Source organism: Zosterops lateralis (genome assembly GCF_965231275.1).
Source record: "Zosterops lateralis genome assembly, chromosome: 24".
Taxonomy (NCBI): domain Eukaryota; kingdom Metazoa; phylum Chordata; class Aves; order Passeriformes; family Zosteropidae; genus Zosterops; species Zosterops lateralis.
Genome location: NC_139784.1, coordinates 3,062,679 through 3,087,842, shown reverse-complemented (window position 1 = coordinate 3,087,842; position 25,164 = coordinate 3,062,679). Strand labels below are relative to the sequence as shown.

At 47.4% G+C, this 25,164-nt stretch overlaps 1 gene segment (V, D, J or C); it reads right to left on the bottom strand.

Moving 5' to 3' along the window:
- Positions 1 to 126: 126 nt before the first annotated feature.
- LOC310918614 (T cell receptor alpha chain MC.7.G5-like) lies at positions 127 to 23,665 on the bottom strand. The segment is given in 5 exons: positions 23,558 to 23,665; positions 3,777 to 4,040; positions 2,680 to 2,727; positions 1,521 to 1,630; positions 127 to 1,050 (listed from the first exon to the last, which is right to left on the bottom strand).
- Between the last annotated feature and the right edge of the window lie 1,499 nt (positions 23,666 to 25,164).

Genomic DNA, 25,164 nt, shown 5'->3' with positions numbered 1-25,164 from the left:
CATTTGTGGGTTATTTTTCCTAACAGTTCCCACCCTCCATGGTGGATCCAACCCCTTCCCTCCTTCACCCCAAATGCCTCAAACAACAAATACAAGAGACAAACAAGTTTCTTATTTTTTGTAAGAATTGTTTAATAACAGCCTGAAGAAATGCCAAGACATCTTGTGGGTACCAGTACAGTTCATGAATTAGCAGCATGCAGATGCCACAGGCAAGCACTGTTCCAAGGTGAGCACACATGGAGAGGTAAATAATTCAGTATATTTTTATGCAATTGTTACAAAAAGAACTTGAGACATCTCGGGTTGGTAGAAGTAAAAAGAACAAAAGTGGTTTGTATTTTTACTAAACACAAAGCCAAATCTTAAACTGGTTTCAATTAAGATGTTATGGTCAGTTAGACTTTAGGAAAATAATAAAAAATATTATTTTTTCCTTATTATCTGTGATATTGAAGTGACAATTTCACTGAATTTGGGACTTCTGGGAGACCTGCAGCTCATTCTCTAGAGAAAAAAAGGGATATCTTGCTCTGGTCTAGCAAAGGGTGGCAGGACAGTGCATGCTGAGTCAATATCCCTTTGCTTTTCAAAGTGTTTAATTTCCACCTGAAAAGATTTCTGGAGGTTAAAAACCCTAAGTAACATGAATACCCTAAATCTACCAAAATAGGAAAAATTCCCATTCAGGTGATATTTATCTTTCAGTTTTTAACAAACAACACTGCTCCAGGCAGAAGTCGTGGTTTAAATGCAAATAACAGCAAGATGCTTGGCAATGTATAATGACAGCAAATTCTGCTTCATGCAAAAGAGGCACTGTATGACCCACACATCTGGAGGGCATAATGCTGGAAATATTTTGTTTTGACTAGTTTTAAAGCAATGCAAATGAAGCAATTTAGAATATAGTGGCTGGTGTGATGTATAAGAACAACAAGTGATGTCCCTTGCATGAGGAATATCCCTGTGCTCCCTCTTGCTCACGATGCTCTCCCAAAGCTGATGGTTTTGGTACTTCAGGACTGCACCAGCTGGTTACTCTCAGTCCTGTAACAGAAACAAAGATGTGTTAAATCATTATTTGGGTTACAGTGGCAGCTGCACAGTTGTAGAGCTGAAGTGTCCAGGCAAGAGAAAGAGAGGAAACAGATGCTGGGAAAAAACTAATATATTGAGATTTATATTAAAGTCAATAACTATCAAACTTTCCTAGCTGGAGACAGGTGAGGGGAGAAATCTGATAGATGAATGCAGGCGAGGAAAGGGAAGGATGTAGAAATAGAAGGGAGAAGTATCTTCAAAAGAAAAAAAAATATTCTTATGGCCAAGGAAGAGCATTTGAGCAGTGGGTGAAAGTGGTATGGCCAGAGGAATGGAGGGATTTTACTGCTGGCAGACAAAAGAAGTCTGGATAGACAGCATGAACAGCTATTCCAGAGAGAAGGAACATTCATAGCTGAAGAACCAATCCAGATGTTTTCTGACAGATGTTTTCAGATCCCCTCAAGCATACTCACCTTTTTTTTCTTCCACAGAAGCATTGTCATTAGCACATTAAAAATGATTCCTTTCATTAAGACTATTTTGAAGCCCAGCTGTGATAAAGACATTGTGTTCAAGTGTTCATCTGAAAAAAACCAGAAAATGAGAGTCATAAGAGCACTGAGACATCCTCATGTTCCAGACAGACTGAAAAGCCCTTTTTAAGGGAGCTGCTCTGTGTGTGATGGGGTCAGCTGGTAGGACAGGAAATGAGATAGGGAGTAGGACTCAGAGGCTTTAATTTATTTAATTTAATAACCACTTAATTATCCAATATGCCAGTCTGCCAGCCACCTAACTGGTTTTCAATACTGTGCACTGTGACCCCAGGGTGCTGGAGGCAGCCCTCCTTCCTCTACATTTTTTTTTTTTTCCAAATGGGCAGGGGGAAAGCAATTTTGATTTAATCATAGAACACAATTGTATTTGAATTTTATATTGAACTGAAGTTACAAAGCCATTTCTATTTGAAAATAGGTTGATCTATCCTGGAGACGGGGGGAGCTGTCAGCAGAAACTGACTGTAAGTTTATCATTGAGAACCTTTCAGAGGTTGATGGAATCAGCTGTGTTTACTGACAGGTATTTTCCCAAAACGGTGTTTTGGAAAGATTTGCAAGAGCAGAGCTGCTCTGAGAGCAGGGCAGGCACAGGCTCTGCTCTTTGAAGTGGCACAGCAGCAGCTCCTTGGAGTGCAGCACTGCCCTGAGCCCTCCCCAGTGAGCTGGGGCAGAGCTGATGTGGGTGCAGCCCAGCTTTAGTGAACCCTGAGCACAGAAACCACTGCTCAGCGATTGTTTCATGGGGTGTTTGTGCACTCAGAATAACCCAGCTCCCCCAAAGGCTGCAATGAGGCAGTGCTGACTCATAGCAGTACCTGGAGCCCCTCTGGGGTGAGTCAGAGCAAGAGCTTGTGGGCTCTGGCTGCACTGCACAAAATTATCAGCCTGGGTCAGGAAAGCTGCAATAACACCACGACTTTCAGCTTTGATGCTTAAAGCCTGTGGGGGCCCTTTTGGAAATTTTCTGTCTGACTTTTTTGCTGCTTCAAAAATGATTCTTCCCTGGCAAAACTTGGGAAGACATTTACTTTAGTCAGGCCAAACTTTTCTCCCCAAATGCTGTGTTACTTACTTGTCTTGAAGTTCACGGCTATCCCTGTGACACAGATAGCACTGGCACCTGCACAATGTAAAAATAAATTTGATTAATATCAAAAATACACTTCTTCAGAAGTCTATAAAGATATCTCTACTTAGAAGGACTAATTAGAGTTTCTGGCCAACAAACCCTCCCTTAAACATTCTTTTCTCCTGTTTTTCAGGGCAAGCATAAAATATAATCTAATTAAACTTCAGTGTCCCATTGGACAAAGGAATTTCAAGCTTTCTGTGCCCCCACAGTGTGTTTTTAAGATCTCTCTGCTATCACCGTGAATGCTGTGAGTTCATTCCTCACACAAGGCACAACTGAATGTTGGTTTTATTTTTACTTTTTTTTCTGTTAGAGTTGGGATTAAATGCTTGAGAGACAGTATTTTGTGTTTGGACTTAGATGTTTATTAATTCTTATTTATATTATAGTTTCACAAGCAGTGAGTTCTACAGCACCTCTAGCTAACAAAGTAAAAAGATGGCTCTGTCTGTTTCTCTACAAGACCTTTAAGGATAAACTGTCTAATTAAGGAATGACACCTAAATTATTTTTACTTTTAACTTAATAACTAATCACCCCTGGCCTGCATTGTGGACTTAACTATCTAATTATAAAATACTGCCAAGATCCATGAAGAAGAAGGTGAAAAAAAACTAACCTATGCCATAAAACTTCCATGTTGTTTTATACATATTGCTATATTTTAAAACCTTTAAGTTTTCTGCTATGTGATATCACACACTTCTATCCAAACTACACACCCATAATCTCAGTGGTATCATTTAATTTTGGAAGCTTTCTCCAAGGCCTCAGGTCAATGGCAGTGTTTTCTTGGGGATCAGTGCCTGTCAGCACAGAAAGTCTAAAATTTTCCGTGCCCAGGGTTTCAACATGACTGTACCAGTCTAGTGACCCTTAATCCTGTTCCCACCCAGGAGCAAGGAGGGAAAAAACAGAGGCAACGAGGGAACATTCCTGTGTCTTGTGGGGCCATGGGGAGCACAGCCCAGCCCTGCTCACACCCAGAGCGCCCAGAGCACCTCCAGCCCTGCCCAGAGCCCCAGAAATGCCATTACCACTCTCAGGGTCCTCTCCCTCCAGCTCTCCAAAGCCCTCGTGGCTGGCAGCACACTGCAGCTGGTCTCTTCTGGCCCAGTATGTGGACAGGTAGCTGGATTCCTCTTTGCTCTCCTCTGTTGCCACCCCCACGACAGCAGACGTGCGATGCTCAGCAGAGTTAACAGTGAGGTTCTCAGGGGAGTAATCAGTGATCAGGCACATTTCCAGATCCTGGTCATCTTTAGAGGTCAGCCTGTAGACTGAGGGAGATGGAGTAACATCTGCAAGTGGAGAAGAGTCATTAGGTCAGATTGCACGTTCACAGCTTCTTCAGTCTTAACATTCAGCCACTTGGAAATGGTTTGAAATGCTTGGAAAACAGCAGGTTTCTCCATTATTCCACAGGGAATTTGCCTGATCATTGGGATCTTGTGCCAGGATACCTTTAGAGAACCAAAGCATCTCCAGCAGATGATGCAGAAGCTACTTCTGTTGACTCATGTAGTGTGGGAGACAAAACAGAATTCCTGGAGCATCTGAAAAGGCTCCTGGACACCCACAGCCTGGATGTCCCTACCTAACCCAGCCACTCCTCTCAGTGACAGCTCACTGGACTCTGGCACCTTGGCCCGGGTCCAGGGATGTGTGTGACAGCTCGACAGAGCCCCTGAGCACCCTGGCCCAGCACAAGCTGTCCCTGCCCATGGCTGGGCCCTGCCAACCCAAACCACTCTGTGATTTTTGTGGTTCTTGAGACAGCCCAGGCCCATTCTGCTTTTTCTGCAAATGTTTGGCCCAATCCACCAAATGCAAAAATCCCACCTCCTCCCTCTGTCCTGAGGGGCAGTGGATAAACCACTAAACCTTGAGGGTGTCCACATTTACCAGGAGTCTCCAAATGGTGCTCCTACAGCTGAGAGCTCAAGGAGCCACTGCAAAGTAGGAACAGGGGGCTGCATTCAGGGACAAAAGGGGGAAGCAAACTAATATTTCATCATGTTCCACCTCTTGTACCAAATTTTTTTTTACAAAATTTTACCCTGCAGAGAAGGATTTGAGGCCCTAAAGGTGCAGATAGAGACACCTATTTTAAAATCTCTCTGCTGTGATTGTACCAGTCTACTGACCCTAAATCCTGTTTCCACCAAGGAGGAGGAAGAGAGAAAACAGAGGCAACGAGGCACATTCCTCTGTCTTATGCGACCATGGTGGAGTACAGCCCAGCCCTGCTCACACCCAGAGCACCCAGAGCACCTCCAGCCCTGCTCACAGCTCATCACTCCTTCCTTGCTTCAAACTCTGCCAGTGAGTCAGTCAGACTGGGATTTTCCACATACACCAAAACACAACCTGTGGTTAAAACCCTTTTTTTTGCATATTTAGCTTAATAAATTTGTACTCTGAGCATATATTTCATCTGATTTTGTGAGAAGGGGCATTCCTAAGTCCTTGCTCATGGCTAACAGTAAAATGTTCCAGACACTGCAGTGCTCTCATGATGACTGGATTAAATATTACAGACATGCTGTAGCCACAGTGCAGGTCTGGGACTCTCAGCAGCTTTTTCCTTTGGCCTTTACAGATTTCAAGGAGAGCTTCAGTTCACATTTATAAACTGGTAAAGTGTTACTGTGTACGATTGAGAGTTGAGATTAATCTTTGCTTTTTCCCTCTTCGCACGCCTCACTGATAAATGTTGTAGAAATACTGAAGACATCTTAGCTCCTAGATGAAGAAATTTTCATTCCTTCCCATGGGAAAAGTCTAGAAAATTTCCCAAAATCTTATTTATCACTGAAGTAAATGTTCTGTTCACAACCGTTGCCACCTTAGAGAAATATCCATACTTTTCTATTAGTATCATCTCAGAAAAAAAAAAAAAAAATCCACAAAGCCCAAGGGTTCATTCTCTGGCCCATTTCCTGAATTGGAATTCATCTGTTCTAGCTTTGCCCTGGCTTTGAAGACCCTGATGAGACTCTAAGCAGAAATACAACCTAATGGCTGTTGGGACTCCCTTACCTCCCACACTCCCAGTGTTTTGGAAATAGTGATTGTTTGTTAGGGATAGATCCCTGTATAAAATACAGATGAGCCAGGGTAGATCACTGCCATGGGGTGCATGGAAATGGAAGAGAAGAGGAGGAATTTGTTAAACTGCTCTCCTTATCTCTCATCACTGTATTGTGCTTTCTGAAGAGATAAATATCTACCCCTCCACAAATTCGGGTGCTTTTCTCCCTCTCAATCTGTGCAATGCTTTGATCTTGAACACAGGAAACAATAAAGTCTGTTTTTCACAGGAAGCTTCAGCAGTTTTGCAAAATATTAGTTTCCTGTTCTCACTCAGAGTGGAGGCTGCCTCTGTTCTGGTGCTGCAGTTCAGTTCCTGTAAGTTCCTTGGTGTTTTTGCCCACTGCTGTGGAGGTTTGAGATGGTTTTGGTGAATAACATCTACCCAAACCACAGCCCTGTGACCTGTTATTCTGTTTTTATGAGCTGGTGCCTGTGCTGGAGATGCTGTATATTTATGACCTCTACTCACAGGAAAGAGTGAGAAGTAAACAATGATTAGCTCTGAGCTTTCCATACTGCCTAATTTTATCTTTACTGATGGATCTCCTCCAGGTGGAAGAGCAGGAGCTGTTGGAATGTTATTCCTGACCAGTCTACAGAGACAGCCAACCACAGGCTGATTTCAGGAGAGCTGAACCCTGTTCCAACATCAGGTTGAAACCTGTGCCCTTTCTTTTTTCTCCTCCAAACAAGCTGCAGCATAAACCCTGAACTGGTTTAATTCCCAGCTGGCATCAGGCAGAAAATGATCACATTCTCCATTCCTTCCAAAGCAAACTCTCTGCATCAGACTGCAATTTTGACCAAAATCAGAATTTTTGGTGCTCTCACCAGTCCTCAGCCTGAGACTTGATATTCCACAGTTCCCCAGGATCACCTGTAGCCCCTGCCCACTCACAGAGGCCAATCTTGCCCCCAGAGGAGCAACTCCAATGAATTAACAAGAACCTCAGTCATGTTTCCTGTCTGTCCTCCAATGCATGTTCCAAAAGCTCTGCCAGAGATCCTCTGTGCAATCTGTCATATTGTAGAAATACTGAAGACAGCTTAGCTCCCAGATGAAGAAATCTTAATTTCTTTCCATGGGGAAAACCTAGAAAGGGCCTCAAAATCTTCCTTATCACAATGTTCTTTACCTGCTCTGTTCCCAGCTGGATGCTGGGGTGGCTACAGCAAGACCAGATGAACACATTTAGGACAGGAACCCTTCCTAGACTCTCTAGACTCTGTCTGGAGACATTCAGTAGCAGAAACAGGCCCTGGTCCAGCATTAGCCCACATCATCCAAAGTGCAGAGAACTCTGAGGAGAGATTCAGTGTTTGCAAATATGAATATGCTGCTTTACTGACAGACTTCAGGTCTAATTCTGGTCTCCTTCCAAAAAATCTGTTTGTTATTGCCTCTGTAGTTAGAGTTGATGAACTCAAACTACCAAAATCATCCAAAGTCATTCTCACAAACCTCTCAAGGGAAAGATTTCCCACTGAACCAAAAGTAACAGTGAATTTATAGAGGAAGACACCCAGTATAGGAGGAGAAATCAAGTGCTCAATGGAACAAATAGTTCTCTAGTACCAAACCAGGACAAATCCTGGGCTTTTAGCCTGTGTTCACATTCAGAAAAAATTGAGATGAATTTTTTTCTTATTGGGAAGCAATATCCTTTTTGTGCTCATGTATGGACCTACTCAGGCACCATCTAAACCACAGGAGAGAATTGCTATGATCTCCTCTGCTGCTCCTTTCAACAATGATATGTTGAATCATTGAAATGATTTTTGGGGTCAGAAGGAGCAGTTCTGCTTATCTAATCCTCTCTCTCTTACAAGTGACTGAGAAGGATTGACCAGCTGTGTGACAATTTCCTTGAAACAAAAAGACTTAAAGTGGCTGCTCATGGACCTCCTGAGAATCTCTGTCATTTTTACAAAATGCTTTTCCATGTTTTTTCTTCCAAAATCTGACTGGCTTTCAATTTCCAGATCAAGTTTTCAATTATATATAGCAGAGATTTTGTTTCCAGAAAAAAAAAAAAAATCTTAGAATCATGCAATGGTTATCAATTTAAAAAAGAAAGATCATGACAGATGCTCTTTGGCTAAGACTTAACAAATCCAGTCTCTAAGTCAGAAGAACCTCCAGTCACCATGGCATGGCTGTTAAACCTTGGTGGACACCACCAGCTTCTCCCCCTGCTCTGTCCTGCAGTGGGTCACTGCCACACCACAGCCAAGCCCTCCTGGCATTCCCAGACAGCCTCTCTATTCCAGCTGTCTTTTGCCAAGGGAAGCTGAAATTAAGTTGTAATTTTCTTCCATGAAATCCTTGGTCCATCTGATGCCATGATGATTTTTTTGCCTTCTCTTTTTATATACCTTTTATGTATTCTCAGTATTCTTAGCATACACACTTGTAATTCTCTAAGCCTGGTGTTTCAGCATAGTCCTGGTATTCTGCCAGGTCAAAAGACCAAACATCCCAAAGGCCTCACAGCTGGAGGCTGGAAAACCTTAGACTATCTTGGGAAGCCAAGGTTCTCTCCAGAACACATTCTGAAAACCAAGATAAGCCCACCTGGGGGGAATACATTAGAATAGGGAAATGACACAGAATTAATTGCAGCTTCTCATGAGGGAATCTTGGTCAGATATGCTAATTTGCAAGGTGTATAAAAATGTACACACAATCTACCATGTGTGTGCATTTCAGTGGATTCCACCCTGATGAATTGTTGCACCTAAGGATCTTTATTAAATAGAGATAAAATTCCTTTTATCCCTTAACAGTGTCTGGCTCTTAATTCTAGGACCAGAGGAACAGGCATCACATCTACCCAATACACAGTTCATGTACCAACCCTGGTGTTAATATGGAACAGAAAGTTCAGGCTTACTTGGGATAACAACAAGCTGGGTCCCAGTTCCAAAGGTGGGTTTGGTGTATCCCTGGTTGGCACACTGGTGCCAGCCTCTACAAAAATGTGGGCAGGTTTTTGCAATTCAAGCTGGCAGCCAGGTCAGCACAGTCCAGAGCAGGGGGTGACTCAATGATGGAACATGCTGACTTAGGACACTATCAAAGTACCAAATAAATCTACTAGAAAATCATCAGAATTTGATCTCACAGAGATCAAATTAAAGAAATGTTCATTCATTCACTGGTTACAGTTGTGTGGTGCTATATATTTTGGGGCAATACAAGGAATGATCTGCTTTTCCACCTGTAATATCACATAAAATTCCAGATCACGGAGCCATGCTGTCGTGGTTACAGCCTTTTAGTCCAGCTTTTCTCCTGAGTATTTACTACCCTTGATCACCAACAAGGTTCTTTTCTTTTTTTCCTAATGTCAGTTTTATCCTTCTCCACCCCCATAACTCACAGGACCCAGGAAACCTCTGTGAGGATCCTGTTGGCCTCACAGGTTTCAGTGCACTGTGCCCCTGTCTGGGTCTTGAGGCCTCACAGGCAGTCTGATAAAACTCTTATTTCTTGGGAATTCACACTCTGTCTTGTTGGAGCTCTGGGCACTGAGAATTTTAGACTTTCTGTGCTGACAGGCACTGACCCCCAAACAAACACTGCCTCAGTTGACCCGAGGCTGTGGAAAAGGCTTCCAAAATTGTGTGACAGCACTGGGATTGTGGCTGTGGAGTTTGAATAGAAATGTGTGATACTTAGAGTTTAAGGTTTTAGAATATAGTAATATATATAAAGCAAGATGGAGGATTTAGGGAGTAGGGTGAGTCTTTTTTCACCTTCCTCTTCATGGGTCTGGGTGGTGTTTTGTAATTGGGTAGAAAAATCCACATTGTGGGCGACGGGTGGTTGGTTATTGGGTTAAAAGTAAAAATAATTTAGGTGGCATCTCATAATTGGTCAGTTTATCCTTAAAAGGCCTTGTAGAGAAAGAGAGAGAGGGGCCAATTTGTATTTTGTTAGCTAGAAGTGCTGTAGAACTCACAACTTGTGAAACTCTAATATAGATAAAAGTTAATAAACATCTGAGTCTGAGCAGGAAATACGGTCAGGCGCATTTAATCCCGACTCTAACAGAAAAAGAAGATTAAAAAGCTACACTGTCTCTCAGCTCTGCAGTGCCTGCAGTGTTACAAATGCTCCTGTAGCTGTGACAGCTCAGCAAAGCTGCGAGTCCCAGTCACAAACAGGATCCCCTTGCAATATTTGTGGGTAACAACATCAGATAACCCAGCTGAAAGCAGTCAATTCCCATCCCAACACTGATATTAAAAATGCTGTAGTGCAATGCTCCTTGGTGGTATTCTGATAAAGACCAGCTAAAATGGTAATAATCACCCTAAGTGAATATTTTCTAAATCACAGAACCACAGAGTAGTTTGGAGAGAATTTTAAAGGTCATCTAAGTCAACTCTCCTGCAATGTCCAGGGACAGCTTCAATTAAGATTATTCAGAGCCCCACCCAACCTGACCTTGAATGTTTCCAGGAATGGGGCAAGTACCATCTCTCAGGGCAACCTGTGCTGGTGTTTCACCACTCTCATAGTAAAAAAAAAAATTCTTCTTTAACTCCAGTTTGAATCTGCCCTCTTTTAGTTTAAAATCATTACTCTGTCCTGTCACTACAGGTGGTTTTTAAAACTTATTCTCCATCTTTCTTATAGATCTGTAAGTACTTTTAAGTACTGGAAGGCTGAAATAAGGTCTCTCTGGAGCCTTGTCCAGGCTAAACCAGCCCATCCCTCTCGGCCTGTCTACACAGGAGAGCTGCCCCAGCTCTCTGAGCGTTTTTGTGACACTCCTGTGAATCCACTCCAGCAGATCTGTGTCTTTCCTGAGGGCCCAGAGGTGGGCCCAGATCTGCAGGTGGGGTCTCACCAGAGCAGAGCAGAGGAGAATCAATCCCCCAATCTCCTGGGCAATGCTGGGGATGCAGCCCAGGATGGAGCTGGATTTCTGTTATTGCACATTCCTGGTTCTTGGCCAATTGATTGTTGAGTGAGGACCATGTGTAAATAATTCTAGTGGGCACTCAACCCACACCATTATTATAAACATCTTTGCTTTTCAATGCATTTCCATCTGACTTACATGATCCATGGCTTATCTTGAGGCCAATGGAAGGAACCTAGATTCAATGGAAGAGGATAGATTCTTTAGGAGAGAATGAATCCACATGACTGGCTTTGCAGCAGAGCAGAACCAGGCTTTGTCTTAGCTGGTCCCAGGAGTGCAATCAGAGGAGGAGCACTGGAAGCCTGAGCCTGCCAGCTTGGACAGCTGCCCTGAGCTAAATGCCACTGCCTGAGGTGGGCAAAAATGCCTTTGACAGCTGCCACTCCCCAGATCCTGCTGTGTATTAACGAACTTGCAAATCAATAAAAAAATCAGGGTAAATGTACCTGGCAAAACCAGAAGTCTTGTCCCAGATCCAAATGTGAATTTGTAATTTCCAGAGTTACACAATAGCACAGGCCTCTACAATATCCAGAGCAGCATTGGATGGAACCTTCAGGAGTTAAATACTCCACCAAAATAAATCATGTTTATCTCTATGAACAGACAGATCCATTTACCAAGGACTTTTCCACCTATTGACTTTCTTTTCGTATGGGATTTTGCATTTTGCACTCCAAAACACACTCTCCTTAATATTCCCCTCAATCATATTTGTCCTATTGTTTCTAGAAAGCCACCTGCACCACAACCTCTATTCTCCACCTTATCCTCATTTATTTATTCTGCCAGCCTGATTCCTCTCCCAAAATTTAATTTATTTACTGTTACTACACAGCTCCTTTAGGGACTGATGGTCAGTGAAACCTCCATCATCGCATTCTCTGGGATTTGGCATCTGAATGGAGCCAAGAGTGATTCCAGAGCAAAGCTGCCATTTAATTTTTGAGTAGAAAGCTCTTTTTGGTGTGCAATTCTCTGTGGCAGGCAGATCATTGCTCATTCTGTCACAGTGATCACTGCTCATTGTCACTGGATGTTCCTCCAATGTGACCAGAGCAAGATCTGGAGCACCTGCATACAGATATGGCCATAATGGTAAATATAGAGACACCTACATGACCTCAGAGCACTGATTTATAGCTCCTTTAGCTTGATGATGGTTCCATATAAAACTGAGATTCTCATTTCTCACACATGTTTTTGAAGAGGGTCAGAGCAGGTCATTTAAAATAAGAGAATTTTCCTCAGAGGTCTCCAGAAGGAATTAATTCCTTCTGTTGTTGTTTCTTTAACTTTGAGAATAAAATCAAGTTGAAATTATCTTAAGAATTACTACTGCTTTAAGTAACAGAAACATCAATTTTCAAGAGTAAACTCACTCAATTTAGATATTAAACAATCCTAAATATATGTTAAAGAAATTTCGAAAATTTGATATCAATATTTTTTGTAAATGTATCTTATCAAGTGTTAGTTTCCCTTTTACAAAGGGGGTTCAAACAAGAGAAGAGGTGTAGGGAGTTGGGGGGAGCTTTTTTCACATATTTGTGGCAGCAACAGTCAAAGCACACTTTTCTCTCCATCCTTTTGTCTTCAGAAAAAATATTTTGTGACAAGGGAAACCTTTCTATCCTTCCACCAAGTCACTCAGTGATTAACTTTACTTTTTGCCTCATTTCCCCCTCTATCCAAATATTTATCCCACCCTCAGTTTTAAGGCTGGTCATGCTGTTCCCCACCGGTTCCAAATCCTCACTCCTAATGTGCTCCAAGCTTCACCTAGAAGAACCATTGAAAAGATTCTTTTTGTTCTGGATATGGCAGGACAAGGTAAATCCCCAGGACTCAACACATGCTGGGTCTGACATGAACTTATTGTTATTCTCGAGGTCAAGCTCCCTGAGTTTCCCGATTGAATTGTCCTAATATAACAAACACTTCTGTTGAAATAATAGCTGAAACCCACCCACTGCGGTTACACCTCAAGAATCTCCAAAGCACAGACCCACAATGTGCATTTCTTGTGTTCCCATACAATCATGAGTCTGGATATCTCCAACTATTCCTATCCATGTACAAAAAAAGTCCTTTTTACCTACTCCAGCTTGATGAAACCAGTTTCACCCTCCTGCATTTCGCTGGTCTCGGCTGCCTTTCACCATTTCACTTTGCTTCTCCTCTGCTTGAGAAGCTTGATGTAGGAGCCCATATCCTGTTGACTTTCCAAGACAAATCCTCTTGCACATGGAAAACCCCTGCTATGGTCATTCTCAGGAATGGGGAAGGGAGAATTTACTTGCAGCCATGGAAATCACTTGCTCTTGATACCAATTGAAAATTCATAGTCCTGTTGCTAAATTATTGTGGGGTGGAAAAATAGGCCAAACAACTTGTGAGCTGAGAGAAGTATTTCCACCTGGGAATTCAGACATACCTGGAGAAACCATGAGTTTGGTTCCAGCTCCAAATGTGAGCTTGCCATAAGCCCCAGAAGTACACTGTGACACAATGCTTTGCAAAATGCTTCCCTGTGTGGTGTTTTGGCTGGGGGAAGGCTGGAGCACAGGGCAGTGCATGGTTCTATTGGAAGCAGCTCACAGAATCACAGAATCACAAAATGAACTGGGTTGGAAAAGACCTCAGAGATCATCAGATCCAACCTATGACCCAACACCTCCTCATGAACTGAAGCAACTGAGTGCCACGTCCAGGCTTTGTTAAACACCTCCAGGGACATTGACCCCACCACGTCCCTGGGCAGATGATTTCAGAGCCCAATCTCTCCCTCAGTGAAGATTTTTTTCCTGACATCCAACCTAAATGTCTCCTGGTGCAGCTTAAGGCTGTGTCCCCTTGTTCTGTCAGTGCTTACCTGGGGCAGAGCCTGTCCCCAGCTGAGCACAGCCACCTTTCAGGAGTTGGAGAGAGTGATGAGGTCTCTGAGCCTCCTTTTCTTCAGGATAAACAATCCCAGCTCCCTCAGCTGCTCCTCACAGGATTTGTGTTCCAGACCCTTCACCAGCCTTGTTGCCCTTCTGTGGACACACTCCAGCCCTAAAATGTCCTTCCTAAATTGGGAGCCCAGAACTGGACACAGCACTCGAGGTGCTGCACAACCAGTGCCCAGCACAGGGGAAGAATCACTGCCCTGCTCCTGCTGGCCACATCATTCCTGATCCAGGCCAGGAGCCATTGGCCTTCTGGGCCACCTGGGCACTGCTGGCTCATGTCCAGCTGCTGTCCATCACTGCCCTCAAGTCCCTTTCTGCCTGGGCACTGTCCAGCCACTCTGTCCCCAGCCTGCAGCACTGCAGGGGTTGTTGTGGCCAAAGTGCAGGATCCAGCCCTTGGACTTGTTAAACCTCACCTTGCTGGGTTCAGACCATAGATCCTGCCCATGGATTCAGCCTGTCCTCAGACATACCTGGAGAAACCATGAGTTTGGTTCCAGCTCCAAATGTGAGCTTGCCATAAGTCCCAGAAATACACTGTGACACAATGCTTTGCAAAATGGTGCCCTGGGTGGTGTTTTGGCTGGGGGAAGGCTGGAGCACAAAGCAGTGCAAGGTTCTGTTGGAAGCAGCTCACAGAATCACAGAAAAAAGAAAAGACCTTCAGTGGCCAAAGTGCAGGACCCAGCACTTGGTCTTGTTAAACCTCACGTTGCTGGACTCAGGCAAAGGATCCAGCCCATGCATACAGCCTGTCCAGGGCCCCCTGCAGAGCCCTCCTGCCCTCCAGCAGATCCACAGATGCTCAACGACATTACTGGCTATCACCACAACATAAATAAACACTTTCTTCAGTCACATTCCTCTGCCTGGTAAATTCATCCTCTGTGTATTCTCTCAGCAGCATCTGTCCAGCTCTGTGTGCACACACAACCTCCCAGGCTGTGTGTGGGGCCTCCTGACCACTGCTGTGGAGTCTCACCAGCCTGTGTCACCTTCCTGCTCTCTTCTCCTGTAATGTCCACCCTCTTTTAGAGGCTGCACTTCAGCTTTAATGATTCATAGTTGGAATCATAGAAACATAGAATTGTTCAGGTTGGAAAAGCCCTCTGAGGCCATTGAGTCCAACCCACACCCAGCAGTGCCATGTTCCCCCCTATACCCTGTGCCTGGTCACCCCTGTGTAACTGAGCAGGGAGTGTCCAAACACATCCTCCCAATCCCCACCATGAACAGGAAACATCCACAGCTTGTGTCATTCCCATTTCTGCTCTCTGGTTGTAGCTCCAGTTCTACAGTTCCCAGCAGTAACCCAGAGATCAGCACCAGCTATTGCTTGTTGCCAACAGCTTGAACTGCATTTTGCTCCTCCTTTGAAAACATTAATCTAGTTTTTCAGTGGACTGAATTTTTACCACTGGGTCCAGTGTCCCAAATCACAGAAATCTTATTCAGTCCTACACAGCCCTGCCCTTGCATTTCACACACTCCTTGTCACTTTTCCAACACTTCTTTTCCCCACCATGGACACATTTCCAGCACACACTGCTGAAGCACAAAGTCTCCCACTTCTGCCCTCAGAATACTCAAACCAGCCCAAATTTCTCCACCAAGCCCCTGCCCTGCTCTGTCTGCAGCTGGAGCCCAACATTGTCTGTGCTGAGCCCACCTTGGCTCACAGGGGACACAACTCACCTGGGGCAATGACAAGTCTGGTTCCACTCCCCCAGCTCAGCTTTCCCCAGTTTCCAGAGGTCACACAATGTGAGAGCTCCTTACAAAATGGGCCTGTCCAGCCTGCCCCCTCAGGGGCTGCTGCAGGGCTGGGATCCATCCAGGCCTGGAGCTGCCCCTGCCACAGGCTCTGAACACCCACACAGATGCCCAGAGATCTCCTCTGGCCTCTCTCTGCCCAAAGCCCATTTCCCTGCTCCAATCCCTGAGGAAAACTGCCCTGGAGTGTGGGCACTGAGCAGGGCAGAGATGGGAAGAAGCTCCCCCTGAGCTCTCAGGGAACACTTTGGGATCCCTGCCCCAAAGGCTGCCTGCACTGCCCTGGCCAAAGGGAAGAATCCCCTGGAGGCAGCCTGGATCAGGGTCCCTGGCACAGGGCACATTCCTTCAACTGTATCTGAAGTGTTAATTTCTCTTTTACAAAGGGGGTTCAAACAAGAGAAGAGGTGTAGGGAGTTGGGGGGAGCTTTTTCCTACATTTGTCAATGTAGCAACAGTCAAAGCACACTTTTCTATCCATCCTTTTTTCATCGGAGAAAATATTTTGAAGTGTCACCTTTCCATCCTTCCACCAAGTCACTCAGTGATTAACTTTGCTTTTTGCCCTATTTCCACTCTATCCAAATATTTATCCCACCCTCAGTTTTAAGGCTGGTCATACTGTTCCCCACCGGTTCCAAATCCTCACTCCTAATTTGCTCCAAGCTTCACCTGGAAGAATCATTGAAAAGATTCTTTTTGTTCTGCATATGGCAGGACAAGGTAAATCCGCAGAACTCAAAACAAGCTGGTTCTGACATGAACTTGGTCAAGATCCCTGAACTTCCTATCTATCCTGGGTTTATATAACAAATATTTCTGTTTAAATAATAACAGAAACCCACCCCCTGCGGCGGTTACAGCTCAAGGATCTCCAAAGCACAAACCCAAAATATGCATTTCTTATGTTCCCGTACAATAACAAGTCTGGATATCTCCAACTATTCCTATCCAGATACAACAAAAGTCCTTTTTACCTACTCCAGCTTGATGAAACCAGTTTCACCCCCCTGCATTTTGCTGGTCTCGGCTGCCTTTCACCATTTCACTTTGCTTCTCCTCTGCTTGAGGAGCTTGATGTAGGAGCCCATTTCCTGTTGACTTTCCAAGACAAATCCTCTTGCACATGGAAAACCCCTGCTATGGTCATTCTCAGGAATGGGGAAGGGAGAATTTACTTGCAGCCATGGAAATCTCTTACTCTTGATACTAATTAAAAATTCGTAGTCCTATTAAAAAATTATTGTGGGGTGGCAAAATACGCAAAATAACTTGTGGGATGAGAGAAGTATTTCCACCTGGGAATTCAGACATACCTGGAGAAACCATGAGTTTGGTTCCAACTCCAAATGTGAGCTTGCCATAAGTCCCAGAAGTACACTGCGACACAATGCTTTGCAAAATGGTGCCCTGTGTGGTGTTTTGGCTGGGGGAAGGCTGGAGCACAGGGCAGTGCATGGTTCTATTGGAAGCAGCTCACAGAATCACAGAAAAAAGAAAAAACCTTTAGTGGCCAAAGTGCAGGACCCAGCACTTGGTCTTGTTAAACCTCACATTGCTGGACTCAGCCCATGGATCCAGCCCATGCATACAGCCTGTCCAGGGCCCTCTGCAGAGCCCTCTGCAGAGCCCTCCTGCCCTCCAGCAGATCCACAGATGCTCAACAACATTACTGGTTATCACCACAACATAAATAAACACTTTCTTCAGTCACATTCCTCTGCCTGGTAAATTCATCCTCTGTGTATCCTCTCAGCAGCATCTGTCCAGCTCTGTGTGCACACACAACCTCCCAGGCTGTGTGTGGGGCCTCCTGACCACTGCTGTGGAGTCTCACCAGCCTGTGTCACCTTCCTGCTCTCTTCTCCTGTAATGTCCACCCTCTTTTAGAGGCTGCACTTCAGCTTTAATGATTCATAGTTGGAATCATAGAAACATAGAATTGTTCAGGTTGGAAAAGCCCTCTGAGGCCATTGAGTCCAACCCACACCCAGCAGTGCCATGTTCCCCCCTATACCCTGTGCCTGGTCACCCCTGTGTAACTGAGCAGGGAGTGTCCAAACACATCCTCCCAATCCCCACCATGAACAGGAAACATCCACAGCTTGTGTCATTCCCATTTCTGCTCTCTGGTTGTAGCTCCAGTTCTACAGTTCCCAGCAGTAACCCAGAGATCAGCACCAGCTATTGCTTGTTGCCAACAGCTTGAACTGCATTTTGCTCCTCCTTTGAAAACATTAATCTAGTTTTTCAGTGGACTGAATTTTTACCACTGGGTCCAGTGTCCCAAATCACAGAAATCTTATTCAGTCCTACACAGCCCTGCCCTTGCATTTCACTCACTCCTTGTCACTTTTCCAACACTTCTTTTCCCCACCATGGACACATTTCCAGCACACACTGCTGAAGCACAAAGTCTCCCAATTCTGTCCTCAGAATTCTCAAACCAGCCCAAATTTCTCCACCAAGTCCCTGCCCTGCTCTGTCTGCAGCTGGAGCCCAACATTGTCTGTGCTGAGCCCACCTTGGCTCACAGGGGACACAACTCACCTGGGGCAATGACAAGTCTGGTTCCACTCCCCCAGCTCAGCTTTCCCCAGCCTCCAGAGGTCACACAATGTGAGAGCTCCTTACAAAATGGGCCTGTCCAGCCTGCCCCCTCAGGGGCTGCTGCAGGGCTGGGATCCATCTAGGCCTGGAGCTGCCCCTGCCACAGGCTCTGAACCCCTACACAGATGCCCAGAGATCTCCTCTGGCCTCTCTCTGCCCAAAGCCCATTTCCCTGCTCCAATCCCTGGGGAAAACTGCCCAGGAGTGTGGGTACTGAGCAGGGCAGAGATGGGAAGAAGCTCCCCCTGAGCTCTAAGGGAACACTTTGGGATCCCTGCCCCAAAGGCTGCCTGCACTGCCCTGGCCAAAGGGAAGGGAAGAAGCCCCTGGAGGCAGCCTGGATCAGGGTCCCTGGCACAGGGCACCTTCCCTGCAGCCCAGATGTGCAGCCCAGGAGGCCTCTGTGCAGTGCCAGAGGGTTTCCAGCACTGAAAGCCTTGCTCCCCATCCCAGGTGGGCAATTCCTTTCCCTGGGCAGCCCCAGCACAGCCCCAGCACCGAATTGCTGGCAGAGAGATTGCAACCCTCAGGCCCTGATCCCCTGCCTTGGCCAGGGGGGCACAGGAGACCCTGAGGCCAAGGGCAGCTGCAGCTGCTGGCAAAGAGCAGAGCAATGGACACAAGGCCAGAGCTGGGGCCAGCTGGGAGCTCCATCTCCTGCAGCACCTCAAGGACTCTGGAGAAAGGACACACAGGAAAGCTGCTCACTCACTGGGCTGGATGATCAGTCTGGTCCCTGAGCCAAATTTCACTTGGCCATTGTAGCTGCTGTCACACAGCATCTCCTGCCTTAACAAAAAGCCCCAGGCACACACACTCCACTTCCATTCCCTGCAAACGAGTTTCCTGCCAAGCCCTGGAGAACTGATCAAGGCAGGGAATGCAACTCTGCTGTTCTCACTGCTTTGGGCTGGGGTTTCCCTGCCACGACATTCCCCCATCACCCCCTGCCCCCAGAGGCCATGTCCTGGGCTGATGCTGAGCTCACAAAGCAACTCATCCCCTCCCAGTTCCAGCACCTCCTTCACTCCTGGGCACTGATTCAGCATCAGCAGCCTCTCCCTGTGCATTCCCTGAGGAGCAAAGTCCTGCAGACAGAAATATTCCCAAGCAGGGATCATCCCTGAGCAGGGCTGGCTCCCTGGGCTGGGCATTTCCTGCAGCTTCACACTCTCACACCCTGCCCTGGGCCTTTCCCTGCAGGACATTCTTCTGTGCCAGTGGCCCTGCAGTCCTGGAGCTGCTTCAGCTCCTCAGGAGACAATCCCGGAGCCCTTTGCAGTCAGGCCTGGCACTGCAGGTCCTGACAAGACATTCCCAGATGGGATCCCTGCCCCAAAGCTCTGCTGGAATGGGCACAGGAGAGGGGAACAGCAGCAGCCTGGTCTGTGGGCACAGCACCTCAGGGAGTCCTGCTCCCAGAGGGTCCAGATTTCCAGATTTCTGCTCTTGGGGTTGTCTCCAGCTGCCACCAGACACCAGAGGCACAGTCAAGCCCAGAGGGATGACAGGAATTGAACTCCCAATGGTTCATTTCACCCAGCTGGTTCCTTGTGCTCCCAAGCCATGGTGCTAGAAGCCCTTGTGCTGCTCCAACCTGCACCCACCACTAATGAGGGAAATGCACAGAAACCTGTTTCTTACTTGGTTTCACCAGCAGATTTGTCCCTTTCCCAAAGGTGAATTTGTAGCCATCAGTCACACAGTGAGAAAGGAGCCAACAAAAACCCCCCTTGAGGCCACCAGTGACACACCCACAACTCCAGGTTGTCTGCCCTGGACACTGAAAACTGACCCCAAAATGCTCCATGGAAAGATGGGGCTGTGGGTATTTCATTGCCTAATCCAGCTGTGACTTCTGCAGGAGTTGCTCTGCAGTCTGGGAATTTCAGAGGAAAGAAAGAGAAGCCAGGCAGTGTTTCAAGCCTGTCTAAAACAGCATTCCTCTCATGGGATAATTACCTAAAATCATTGAAGGATTAATAAAAAACAAACAAGCCCCAAAGAGAAGAAAGGTGAATTCCCTTGATTTTAAAGCAAGTAAAGCAAATTGTGTTCTCTCTAGGTTTGTCCAGTCACTTGCACAGATCCAAAGCATGGAATGTCCAACAAATTTTCCAGCACACAGAGAAACCACATTTAAGATTTCACCACCCCACTTTCCCAAGGCACTGGCTGCCCATGGGATCCCACTGAAAGCACAGTTCCCTTCCCACAGGGAATGGCTGCCTTTCTATGCACAGTGGAATTTTGGACACACTTAATCTCAAACTGTCCCTGCCATCCCTGCAAATGCCTTAGGACAAAGCCCTTGCAGAGCTGTCAGATCCAACAGGCTCCGAGGCACTGCTGATCCCCAGGACAAGGGAAAATCCATTCCTGAACCCTGGTGTCAAGCACAGTTCCCGCGGAAAGTGGGAGTTTCTGGGAATTTCCCCCATCTCAGCACCTCTGCTGAAGGTTCACCTCAGCAGCAATAAATGAAGGAGCATCTCTGTTCTCCCTCCCACCTGCCCTGTCACTGCCAGAAGAGCAGAGTGCACCTGGTGCTGCAGGGGACACGGGGGGATTTGGGATGGAGGAGACACAGGGAAGCTGCTCACTCACTGGGCTGGATGTTCAGTCTGGTCCCAGAGCCAAAAGTCACCTTTTTGCCATAGCTGCTGTCCCACAGCATTTCCTGCCTTAACAAAAAGGCCCAGGAGGCTCTTGAGAGCAGCACCTGTCCCCCAGGCTCTGCCCAGCCCTGCCAGAGCTGGGCAAACACAAATCCTCTGTGTCTCTGTCACACAGCCCTGACTGCTCCTGCTCCTCTCAGGCTGCACAGGAGCAGGAATGCAGCAAGAGGAGCAGCCTGGAGGGAGCAGCAGCAGCAGCAGCAGCAGCAGCAAAGGTCCCTGGCAGAAGGTGCAGTTTTGTCCCCGGCCCCAGCTGAGCCCCTGCCTTGGCCAGGGGGGCACTGGAGCCCCTGAGGCCAAGGGCAACTGCAGCTGCTGGCAAAGAGCAGAGCAATGGACACAAGGCCAGAGCTGGGGCCAGCTGGGAGCTCCATCTCCTGCAGCACCTCAAGGACTCTGGACAAAGGACACACAGGAAAGCTGCTCACTCACTGGGCTGGATGGACAGTCTGGTCCCTGAGCCGAAGGTCACCTTCCCGTAGCCAGAGCCAAAATCTCACAGCATTTCCTGCCTTAACAAAAAGCCCAGCAAGGCCCTGCAGAGCTGCTCGTCTCCCCAGGCTTTGCCCAGCCATGGCCTGGCTGCTGGCAAAGAGCAGAGCAATGGACACAAGGCCAGAGCTGCCCCTGCCCCAGGCACACACCAGCCCTGAGCACAAGTTGATCAATCTGTCTCTCTCCTCAACCTCCCCTCTGCTCCTCTGCACTCAGGCACCATCAACAGCTCATTCCCTTGCCCACAGCACATTCCCTAAAGAGCAAATCCTGCTCGTGGAAATGCTCCCAGGCACCAGAGGCTCTGGAAAAAAGGATCTTGATGCTGGAGCAGAGCAGAGGGCAGGGGCCCCCGTGGGAAACCCAAATCCAAGGGACACCTGGGCAATGGCAGGGCTGCAAACATTGTGTTGCCCACAACTGTGCCCCTCCAAACCTACCAGAGCAAGAGAGAAATGCAGCAATTCCCCTCTCCAGGACAAGGCCTGGCTCACCTGGCAGGACTGAGAGCACTGTCCCCTTGCCCAGAGTGACTCTGGCTGCCACATTTACACCCTGACACATCTCATTGCAAAAACGCCTCTGGCAGCCCTGCCCTTGATCTCAGGCACAAAGCACCTGCAAATCCCGGCCCCAGCAAAGCTCCCTGACCCCACAGGCTCCACTCTGCTGCCATTCCCTGCAGCCAGGCAACCTCCGTTGCCCAGCCCTGGCCTGAGCAGCAGCAGCAGTTCCCTTTGCCTTTGCTCAGTTGGAGCAGCCAGCAGAGACAAGTCATCCCTGAGCAGGGCTGGCTACCTGGGCTGGGCATTTCCTGCAGCTTCACACTCTCACACCCTGCCCTGGGCCTTTCCCTGCAGGACATTCACCTCTGCAATGGCCCTGCAGTCCTGGAGCTGCTTCAGCTCCTCAGGAGACAATCCCGGAGCCCTTTGCAGTCAGGCCTGGCACTGCAGGTCCTGACAAGACATTCCCAGATGGGATCCCTGCCCCAAAGCTCTGCTGGAATGGGCACAGGAGAGGGGAACAGCAGCAGCCTGGTCTGTGGGCACAGCACCTCAGGGAGTCCTGCTCCCAGAGGGTCCAGATTTCCAGATTTCTGCTCTTGGGGTTGTCTCCAGCTGCCACCAGACACCAGAGGCACAGACAAGCCCAGAGGGGTGACAGGAATTGAAACCTCGATGCTGCATTTCACCCAGCTGGTTCCTTGTGCTCCCAAGCCATGGTGCTAAAAGCCCTTGTGCTGCTCCAACCTGCACCCACCACTAATGAGGGAAATGCACAGAAACCTGTTTCTTACTTGGTTTCACCAGCAGCTTTGTCCCTCTCCCAAAGGTGACTTTGTAGACATCAGTCACACAGTGAGAAAGGAGCCAACAAAAACCCCCCTTGAGGCCACCAGTGACACACCCACAACTCCAGGTTGTCTGCCCTGGACACTGAAAACTGACCCCAAAATGCTCCATGGAAAGATGGGGCTGTGGGTATTTCATTGCCTAATCCAGCTGTGACTTCTGCAGGAGTTGCTCTGCAGTCTGGGAATTTCAGAGGAAGGAAAGAGAAGCCAGGTAGACTTACAAGCCTGTCTAGAGCAGTCATGACACCACAGCATTCCTCTCATGGGATAATTAGCTCAAATCATTGAAGGATTTAAAACCAAAACAAGCCCCAAAGAGAAGAAAGGTGAATTCACTAGATTTTAAAGCAAGGTAAGCAAATTGTGTTCCCTCTAGGTTTGTCCAGTCACTTGCACAGATCCAAAGCATGGAATGTCCAACAAATTTTCCAGCACACAGAGAAACCACATTTAAGATTTCACCACCCCACTTTCCCAAGGCACTGGCTGCCCATGGGATCCCACTGAAAGCACAGTTCCCTTCCCACAGGGAATGGCTGCTTTTCTCTGCACAGTGGAATTTTGGACACACTTAATCTCAAACTGTCCCTGCCAGCCCTGCAAATGCCTTAGGACAAAGCCCTTGCAGAGCTGTCAGATCCAACAGGCTCCGAGGCACTGCTGATCCCCAGGACAAGGGAAAATCCATTCCTGAACCCTGGTGTCAAGCACAGTTCCCAGGGAAAGTGGGAGTTTCTGGGAATTTCCCCCATCTCAGCACCTCTGCTGAAGGTTCACCTCAGCAGCAATAAATGAAGGAGCATCTCTGTTCTCCCTCCCACCTGCCCTGTCACTGCCAGAAGAGGAGGGAGAACCTGGTGCTGCAGGGAACACGGGGGGATTTGGGATGGAGGAGACACAGGGAAGCTGCTCACTCACTGGGCTGGATGATCAGTCTGGTCCCAGAGCCAAAGGTCAGCTTGGTGTAGCTGTTGTCCCACAGCATTTCCTGCCTTAGCAAAAAACCCCAGGCACACACATTCCATGTCCATCCCGTGCAAACGAGTTTCCAGCACAGCCCAGGAGAATTGATCAGAGCAGGGAATGCAACTCTGCTGTTCTCACTGCTTTGGGCTGGGGTTTCCCTGCCAAAACATTCCCCCATCACCTCCTGCCCCCAGAGGCCACGTCCTGGGCTGATGCTGAGCTCACATAGCAACTCATCCCCTCCCAGTTCCAGCATCTCCTTCACTCCTGGGCACTGATTCAGCATCAGCAGCCTCTCCCTGTGCATTCCCTGAGGAGCAAAGTCCTGCAGACAGACATGTTCCCAAGCAGGGATCATCCCTGAGCAGGGCTGGCTCCCTGGGCTGGTCATTTCCCTGCAGGACATTCACCTCTGCAATGGCCCTGCAGTCCTGGAGCTGCTTCAGCTCCTCAGGAGACAATCCCGGAGCCCTTTGCAGTCAGGCCTGGCACTGCAGGTCCTGACAAGACATTCCCAGATGGGATCCCTGCCCCAAAGCTCTGCTGGAATGGGCACAGGAGAGGGGAACAGCAGCAGCCTGGTCTGTGGGCACAGCACCTCAGGGAGTCCTGCTCCCAGAGGGTCCAGATTTCCAGATTTCTGCTCTTGGGGTTGTCTCCAGCTGCCACCAGACACCAGAGGCACAGTCAAGCCCAGAGGGATGACAGGAATTGAAATCTCAATGGTTCATTTCACCCAGCTGGTTCCTTGTGCTCCCAAGCCATGGTGCTAAAAGCCCTTGTGCTGCTCCAACCTGCACCCACCACTAATGAGGGAAATGCACAGAAACCTGTTTCTTACTTGGTTTCACCAGCAGATTTGTCCCTTTCCCAAAGGTGAATTTGTAGCCATCACTCACACAGTGAGAAAGGAGCCAACAAAAACCCCCCTTGAGGCCACCAGTGACACACCCACAACTCCAGGTTGTCTGCCCTGGACACTGAAAACTGACGCCAAAATGATCCATGGAAAGATGGGGCTGTGGGTATTTCATTGTCTAATCCAGCTGTGACTTCTGCAGGAGTTGCTCTGCAGTCTGGGAATTTCAGAGGAAGAAAAGTGAAGCCAGGCAGAGTTACAAGTCTGTCCAGAGCAGTCATGATACCACAGTATTCCTCTCATGGGATAATTAGCTCAAATCATTGAAGGATTTAAAACCAAAACAAGCCCCCCAAAAAGAAAGGTGGATTCACTAGATTTTAAAGGAAGGAAAGCAAACTGAATTCCCTCTAGGTTTGTCCAATCACTTGCACAGTTTCAAAGCATGAAGTATCCAGGAAATTTTCCAGCACACAGAGAAACCACATTTAAGATTTCACCACCCCACTTTCCCAAGGCACCGGCTGCCCATGGGATCCCACTGAAAGCACAGTTCCCTTCCCATAGGGAATGGCTGCCTTTCTATGCACAGTGGAATTTTGGACACACTGAATCTCAAACTGTCCCTGCCAGCCATTCAAATGCCTTTGGACAAAGCCCTTGCACAGCTGCAAGATCCAACAGGCTCCGAGGCACTGCT